The 9,209-nt window shown below is 42.9% G+C and overlaps 1 pseudogene; it reads left to right on the forward strand.

The window, feature by feature from the left end:
- Positions 1-915: 915 nt before the first annotated feature.
- Positions 916-3,414, forward strand: LOC112322868 (protein NipSnap homolog 3A pseudogene; annotated as a pseudogene).
- Positions 3,415-9,209: the final 5,795 nt, after the last annotated feature.

The following is a 9,209-nucleotide window of genomic DNA, read 5'->3' on the forward strand; positions in this document are numbered from 1 at the left end:
TAAATCTTAGGTGCACAGGGTGGACCCCGTGGAAGCAGATGGGGGAGCAAATGAAGAGAATCTTCCTGGTCATGGCGGTCAGCTTTCAGCTGGGTGTAGAATGGTGGGAAGTTGAATTTCTTTAGTCTTAGAGTAAGGGTCATTGTTTTAAAATTATCTGAGGGCCAAGATAAATCCTAGAGAATAATTGTTTTCTGCAGGTTACAAGCATCCTAGATTTGTCCTTGAGGTCCAACAGAAAATGACCAAATCTTTAATTGAGGCCTACAGATTCTGCAGGGGGGTGTAGGGACCTCAAGATGCATAGCATGTCACTCTGGTGGGCACCTCTCCAAAGTCTGAGGGATGGAAACCAATCCTCTGCTTGACTAACTCCCAAGAAACGTTGCCTGGTGCATTTGACCGTGGGCAGTTCAAGTGCTTAGAGGACCGTTCCTTATTTTGAGCTGAAACCTGCTTCTTTGAAACTTCTGCTCATTAATCCTAGGCCTGCCCTCTGGAACCACACAGGGTAAGTGTAATCCCCTTCTCAGATGAGAGCTCTTCAGATAGGTGAGGCTGGTTATAACATCCCTACGTCTTCCTTTCGACAAGACATGCTTTCCACGCATGGCATGGTATCAGACTGCCCCCCTACCTACTGTGGACAGCACCTGGGTTTTAGCATTTGCATCAGTCAGGACCCAGAAAGGGAGAGAGAGAGACACTCTCAACATTTCCAATAGAAGGGAATTAATATAAGAGCTGCCTGCCTTGCTATAGAAGGACAGAGGGAGCAAAAAGGCAGATGTGAGATAATCCAGCATTAGTAACAACAGAAAGCAGCTACTGTTCCTAGAGCTGGAGAAGGAATGAGAGGAAGTGTCCCAGAGCCCAGATTCAGAGGGGAAGGCCACCCAGGGCAGAACGTGGACGATGGTGAAGGTCCAGGCCATGCAGGTACAGCAAGGGGTTCTTGTGCTGTTGGCCTTGGAACCTCTCACGGGGCACAGTCTTACTGAGGCCAGGACCACCTGGGCCGTGTTGACACTCCTGTTGAGCGTGCAGTCAGCTAAACCCTTTATTTACATGGAAGTAGGTGAGGCCAAACCTATATTTTTGAATAAGAGTGTTTAAAGTTCAGGTCTCTAGTGAATCTATTGTTTTTTCTTTTCTAACACATTGTCTCCTTCTTTTGGCAATGATCCCTTCTTTTTCCCTTGGGGAAATTGCCCTCTTCCACCCATGTGGCTGGGCTGTCAATCACACGCCCCCAGCCAGCATCCCTGATCACAGGGGAGGGCGCATGAGACACGCTTTGAAGCTTGGATAGAGAAGCAGAGGGACAGATGGCTGGTGGAACCGAGGTTGTTGATGGCACTTCCCTACAGAAGCAATATTTGGGCTCTCTACTGACATCCCTGGAGCTACTCTGATTCTGGGCCTTCCCAAGACCTGGTTGTCTTCCCTGCTGTTGCAAACACTATCCAGTGTCTTTTCTATAAAGCCCTTCATACTTAGTTACTAGTCAGGGTCCATTTCTATTGCTTACAACCTGTGTTCCCTGGAAGGCAGGAAGACACAGTCTCCTGGCCTGGAGGAGATCAATCAGCTACTGGCTCTAAAGCCAGCACACCAGCTAATCCCCATCTTTCTGTGCTCTCAGCTATCAGAAGCACAGAAAATTCCTGCCAGCCTGGCATTCAGCCTCTCCTGGTATGCTGAAGACAGCTACCCTTATTGCTGTGAAGTCCCAAAATCTGTGATGCAGAGGAAAGTATGAAAATCAGGTCTGGAAAAAGATTTTGATGTGGTTCCTATGATTCGTTCATATTAAAATGTAAAAACCTCTTTTTTTTCACTTCCTAACAGTGTGAACAACAAATGTCTCAAGGCCTTATCTTATTCCTGGCTTTGACCTTTCTGCACCTCTAAAATTCACTCAGAAACAGGGTGATCAGGAAGTGAGTGTGTATGTAGTTATGCTAATTGGCAACTTAGAAAAATTCCTCAAAATTAAGTTATTTTACAGGGCTATCAAAATATATTCAGAGCATTGCATTAAAATATCATGTATCTGATTTCTATGTATCCATATGATTCATTAAAAATGTACCAAATATACGGGTCTTGCAAGAAGAGCATCCCCATCACCGCACATGACTTCCCAGGTGGACAGAATCTCATTCATCAGCAGCACGTTCAGGGTGCAGCAGAAGTAAGGCCTGCTTGAGTGTGGTTGGTGGGGTTATGATGTGGGTGTAATAATTTATAGTTTTAATTTGACCATTTCACCTATGATGTCATATGGTGCGCTTGAGTGTGATATTGTTCTGTTACAGAATTATATGCTTATAATTTGATAATAAAAGATTTTGTAATAAAAAGGGGTATTATTGCTGCCGGACCCTAAATATCCAGCCATTTAACTAGTTAAGGACACTCGGCTGTCACCCAGTCCATATTTACCCCTAGTGCCCATAGAGACAGCTTGACAATGTCTTCGTGGAATCTCGACCAAGGAGCATGTTGACTTCCCTTGTTTAATAATTACGTTTAATACTTATCTTCATAATAATTATCTTTTAACTATTAAAAGATACTTACTCTTTTAAAAATTGGCCAGACTCTTGGCGTGCAGTAGGGAAGCCATGCAAGGAGGTGTCCCAGAAAGACCACCTACTGGCTGCCCTTGAAGCCCCATCACGCTCATCCTCTGAGGGGTCTGGCCACACAGCCACACGCCCCTCAGATCTGTTCATGTTTAGCTATGGAGGAGGGTTCCTTGGACAATATGATAAAATAGTGTATGAATTTCATACTTATGGCCTTAAACCCTCAAAGATAAATGAGTTTCTGGAAAACATTAAGAACATTTATCTCCGGACAGACAGCTCCCTCTGACTTGGTTGGATTCTGAAGTGCAGAGTTTGGAGGCAGGATGAACACGGTGTTTCATGTTTGGAAGCTTTGCTCATCGAACTGAAGTTTAGAAAGGCTTGGATACGAGTCAGGAATGCCAAGAACAATTTCTCATTCTAAATTCGGCTCTCATTGATAAACAAGAGTTTGAGATCACTTATGCAGTACCTGCCATGGTGCGAACAGAAAAACCTCCAAACGGAGTGGACGAACCGGTTATTTTCCCCAATGAAACCTGGTGGGCCAGCTCTGTGGGTGACGCATTTAAAAGGGCACTTGATACCCATGCGGAATTAGGCCATGGAAAACTAATTGGATTTCTCCACCCAGAATATAAAGCGCCCAGCAGAGTTCAAGTTCTTTGGTGAAATGAGAGTTCAGACAGTCACGCACCTGGGAGACATCAATATCTTGAAAATCTCAGACTTGTGGTGGCTGTTTGGGAAAATGTCAACTACCAAGGGTCACAAGAACATGCTTCTGATTCCCACGTCATGTTCAATGTTGAAATAGTTTTCTACTGAAATATGAAGCGTTTCACTAACTGCTCTAAGACATGTCGGCTAAGGGCTTAAATCCTCCCAAGAGATTCTCACTTTTATTTATTTGAGGAGATGGTAAGTTAAATCAGCTATGTCCCTTGCATTTACGGAAGCAGCCTCTGTCCTTTGTCACCACCACTTTGGGAGATGGTTGTGTTTATTCCCCCCATGGCCTTTCAGTATCTGGGACACATTAGAAATTGCTGCCACTACTGCAAGATCTTGATTTCTTTTATTGATCTCAGAATAACTCTTCTATGTTTTGACAGTCCTTTGCTTTTTAATATTTTATTATAGTCAAATGATGTTACATTTCCATCTCTGTGATGATATTTTAACATTATTATGCATATCTTTTCATCATGTCTTTTTTTCTGAAATTTTTAAACAATTTTTTGCCCACTATAATTTATTTTGTGATAGCAAAAATGATTCAGAAAAATAATAGATCAAATGTATTTCTTTACTTTGGAAAAGTACAGCATCATCTGTATTAATTATGTTTTCATGTTAATTATTAGGAACTCTAATTTGGAAAATAAGGTGATTAGGTCTTAGTGTTAAATTTTAGAAGGCTTGATTTATATGCTGAAATATGTTTGTTTAAAATTAATTTTACTAATTTTTACTGCATTTTAGGTTACTACCTAACAAAGATATACTCTTTTGTTTACAAAAGATCTTTATGATTATGAAAATGCCGGCCCTGTTAAAAAGCTACACATTTATAAAAAATATTTCCAGGCCTTGATAGTTTTCACCTTTCTCTAATGCACCCATTTGCTATTTTTAAAACTTGGAGCATATTTCTGTTCTCTAACCACCACCCCTCCCCACAATCCTCCCGCACTCGGTGCCCCACACCTTCCTCTGTGTGGTAGGATGCTGTTCACCTGGGTCTGTGGACTTGAACTCATTTGAGTGGCTAGGGGTTTTCTTACCGTTTCCTCGCCTATCTTGGGTTTCAATTTCCTGCTGACCATATTTGTTCTAGTGTTCCCAACTAGAAGATCACTTTCTTCGACAGGAAAAGGAATACTGATTTGCACTGTCTTTCTGTGAGCTTTCAACAGGATACCACTTGCCCAGGCGTTGGGCCTCTCCATTCCTTGTTGTTATTCCTGCCCCAAACCCCGTTCAAGGCCCCCTCTCAGTGCCTGCCACCGTCTTTTTAAGCCTCTGTGCAGTGTTGGCTCTGTTTCTCCTGGTCTCATTACGACTGGCTGGCATTCCTTGGTTGCATGTGCTTCCTTTCATACTTCAGACATTTCTTTTAAAATCTGAGATCATTAGCGAGCTCTCTGCATAGCTTTCTAGTTGGTTTTTAAGACACTTTCCTTGTTTCTTCTTGATCAATGTCATTTGTTGTTATGAACTAAATGTTTGAGTACCCCTGGAATTCCTGTGCTGTAATCTAATCCCCAATGTGATGGTATTTGAGATGGGGCCTTTGAGAGGTGATTAGGAGTCCTCATGAATGGGATTAGCGCCTTTATAAGGAGAGGCCAGGGAGCTAGCTCACTCTCTTTCTGCCGTGTGAGGCTACCATGTGGAGTGGGCAGTCTGCAGTTGGAAGAGGGTCCTTACCAGAACCAGGCCGTGCTGGCCCCCTGATCTCCAATTTCCAGCCTCCAGAATTGTGAGAAATAAATTCTTGTTTACAAGCCACCCAATCTACGGTATTTTGTTATAGCAGCCCAAAAGGACTAAGGCATTTGTGATTAGTGGAATTTTTTCTGTGAACTTTCTTTGCTCTTTTAGCTATTTTAAGTTCACAGTGTGGCCTAAGAGCCATAGCTACTTTTTCTCTGAACTTTTAGAAACCACTTTTTTTTTTTCTTAAAGTCTAGAATTTATGTCTAATCATTGACAATGCTTTCTTCTTTCACTGGCTGTTAGAAGTTCTACAGGGATGATAGTTGCTTTATCAGAGTGTTTATTGGACTATGTGAGACTGGTTGTACCTAGCAGTTAGTAAGAAGACTGCGAGTCCTAGAGGAAAGAGTTGGGGCCTCTGAATTTGGCAGATGTGGGTTCACATCTCCATGGATATGCTGATGATCTTGAACAAACTACTTGACCTTTCTGACTCATAGGGCTAAAAAGTGGGTCTATTAAACAACTTTGCAGGGATGCTTTTAAAATAATAAAGCATGCAAAATGCCATTAGCTCAATAAGTGGTAGGCATTATTATCACTGCCTGAATAATGTTTTTGATCTTTTGGGAAATGATTGCTCCAGCATATACGCTAATATATGTGTGTGACTTGGTAGTGTTACCTGAGTAAATTAAAGCTGCAATGGGTAGCAGTAGGGCCGAAGTACCGACATACTGATGGTAAAGAACGTACTTGTTGAGCACACAGGCTCTGTCGGTCCATGAAATCTTCTCTGGGTGGGAACTTGTCTGTTAAAGCCCACTGTTAAGAGTTCTGTTTATTTACAGGGAGCTTATCGATGTATCTCCATGGGAGTTTGACTCATCTATCCTGGGGAAGGTCTGAGCCCCTGCTGGCCTGGTTATTCTTTCTCTGGGGAATCTGGCCACAGTGCAACTCCCTTGGGCGCTGAGCTTAACCCAACCTAGGATTTCCCTTTGTTCTTCCCAGGAGCACATACCAAATGCATCATTTCCCTGGAGAAGGGTGGAGAGCTTGCTCGCTGCCTGTGTTCACAGACCCCTTAATTTCACTCTCTTTAAGTTTGTGGGGTGGGACCCACCTGGGCTCAAAATCATTTAAGTATCTTGTCTCTGAAGCTCTTCTGTTGACAAATAACAAAATCACCCCTTCACCTCCACGACCACCACCACCAATGCCTGATTCTCCATCTATGAGAATCCTGTTTCCCCTTTAATGACCTTTAATACTGTCCCAGGCTTTGGGACATCTATAAATGGCTCAACAGTATTTGTTCATGATGCCTTTCTGCATGTGTGGGTTTCATGTTGCATGGCATTGAGGGGTGAATAGGGGGTAGTCGGGTGCTGGTGTGCCCAAGCAGCTCTCCCTGATGGCCCTTGTGATCTCTGAGCCCATCCAGGTTGCCACCTCTTTTGTCCCTTTTTGTCCTTCACTCCCATAATGAAAGCTTCCTTGGAGAAGCCTAGCATCGATTCCTATACTGTTGGTGTCTACCGTTCTGGTGGAGACGGCACACTGGGCCTGGAGATGGCGAAGTGCCGTTGCCTTCGTTCCCATCCCTCCAACTGCTCTGTTCTCCTGCTTAGTAGTAGCTTATTCTATGTGGAGCACTTAGCAGTGCTGGGCTCAGGAAGAAAGCAGGCAAATATGGGATAAAAATGCTATCAACAACAGATGGCAGGAAGAGTTTCCTTGAAATTCAGATGAGCAGTTGCTTCTTCTGGTATGTTTTTATTATTAAATTTATTTCCATCATTTGGCTAGATAGATCTGTCCTTGTACTTGCTTAGCACGTGCTGAAATAATCTTGTTCATTACTACCTGTAACAAGGACCTGTTCATTACAGCAATTATAAATACGTCCATATGGTCCCAAGTGTAATTGTCAACCTAGTTACATAGATGTGGCCTGTGTATTTGGGGGAAACGAATGCTCATTTCCTAAGTGAATGCTCTTATCCTAAAGAAAATGGTAAGTTTCTGAGCTTTCAGGCTCCTACCAACCATTTTCTAGATTGGTGAGGATAAGATGAGCCTTTTGCGGGGAGGGGAGTCAAAAATTTATTGGTTCTTTAACTGATTTCAAATACATTATCTTGGGTTCTAAGTATAATTCCTATTCTACAACTATTGAAACATAGACATCTAAGCTCCCTCTGTGAATCTGTGATTTTTCATTTCCAACATCCAGTAGGGGAAATCAAAGTTCATCAGGTTCTTTGGAGATTCAATTTAAATGATTCTTATACCTGGTATTCCCCCAACTGAAGTGGAATCCTTCACTGTCACTATTATCAGCAACAGCATCTCCAGTATCATCATCACCTTTCTGCTCTGTGCTTATTTCCACCCCTATTGTTTAATTTCATACGTGGCAGAATGACCTCATGTTACATAGTTTTGACTATCTCCAGATCAGGAAGGAATCCTGGAATCATAGAATTCCAAGGATACAAAGGGACACCGGGAGATCATCTAGCCCAATCCTCTACTTTCCAGAAATGTGCAAACCATACAAAGGGAATTTAAACAACTTGTCCTTCAAGAAAAGTATCCTTGGTGATGAAATGGCTTGTGAAAGGGTACTGGACAACAACAGAAGGTAAAAGTGAAATGCTGTCCTCTTTTTCACAGGATCTCTAGTCAGTATGAAGGACCTCCAGTGCTGGGGGCAAAGACCATCATAGGTAATTTCGTGAACTCGGGGGTAATCTTCCTATTGAAAAGAGATGTGCAGTAAACCTGATTTTTTCTCCAAGAACTGCCATTTTCCCAAGAGCTGGCATTTTCAGCCTCTTGAACAACACCAACCACTGTTATCACAGCTCTTACTTCAGCAATCAATCAGGGGTTTGAAACACTGAACTCGAGTATATAATTTCAAAGGGGATAATCTTAGCGAAATTCACCCCGAACCGCAACAGCTTCAGCCAGCCCCTCTCCAACATGAGGGTCACTGCCTGGTCTTCTTCTCACTGATAACTCCCTCCCACACTTGCCCTGCTCTCCTTCCCAGCCAGAGGAAATGAGGTGCCAGGCCATGTGTTTATGAGATTCTCTGAAAAGAATACCCAGAAACTTCCAAAAAGAGGCAAGTTCAGGCTACCTGGAAGAACTCCCAAGGGGAATAACTGACTTCCTCTTCTTGAATTGCTATCCAAGCTGTAATTAATTTCCAGAGTGGGCGTAATACAAGTGGAGAAGGTGGTTTGGAACTTCTTATCTCTGACCCTATCAGATAGTAAAAATGATACAACTTCTGCTCTGGAAACACAACAAACCAGTTTAAAGTTAAATTCATTAACTAACGTCCTGCTTGGATAATCACAAAGTCCTTAATTTCTTCTTTGCTAGCCAACAGGAAATTTATGCTATAGCAAACACTTTTTATTGCACCTAAGCATAATTATGCTGAAAAAAAAAAAAAAGAAGCAGACACAGGTAGAATTTGGGACATGCTTGCAGTGCCTGTGTTTTGTAATCTAGCTCCCTGTCTTCAGGGTCGATTAGAAGAACGAGTGACCAGCTTCAGTTTTGTTTCAGTAATTACCTGTGCTGCAGTTGGCTGACGTGTCTTGTCCGGAGTTATAAATGTTACTGTGCAGCCGTTGTCTTGTCAGATGTTAAGCAACTTGTCCTGCAACAAAGGGAACAGCAGTTACAAACCCGAGTTCCACCACAGACACATCTGTCGTTTGTTCAACCTCGTAATTAGCAAAAGCTCAGAGCAGTGGTGACAATCTGAATATCCTAGATGACTGTCTTGCAGCCTGACTTTATCAGTCCTTGGCCAAAAGGGAGGACTAAGAAAGGGGAAAGCATCCCTGAAACCAGGACCTCACCTGGCCCTGTCTGTTGGGTTGGGGTGTTGCTAGGTGCTTCCAGTCATTTAGGACTAGGCCGTGCTGTTCCTCTGTTGAATACAAATCATTTCAAAGAACACCGACATCAGGCAAGGCCATTCCGCAAGACACCACCAAGATCACTCCGTAATGATGTATGAGCGCAGATAAAACTGTAAATGTGCCCCTACCACAAAAATGACCAAGCATCACCCATCCTGGACCATATAAGACATTTGATTTGTCTTTACCAGTCTCACTCCATCCTCATGGGCTTGAG

Source organism: Desmodus rotundus, chromosome 10 (assembly GCF_022682495.2).
Source record: "Desmodus rotundus isolate HL8 chromosome 10, HLdesRot8A.1, whole genome shotgun sequence".
Classification (NCBI taxonomy): domain Eukaryota; kingdom Metazoa; phylum Chordata; class Mammalia; order Chiroptera; family Phyllostomidae; genus Desmodus; species Desmodus rotundus.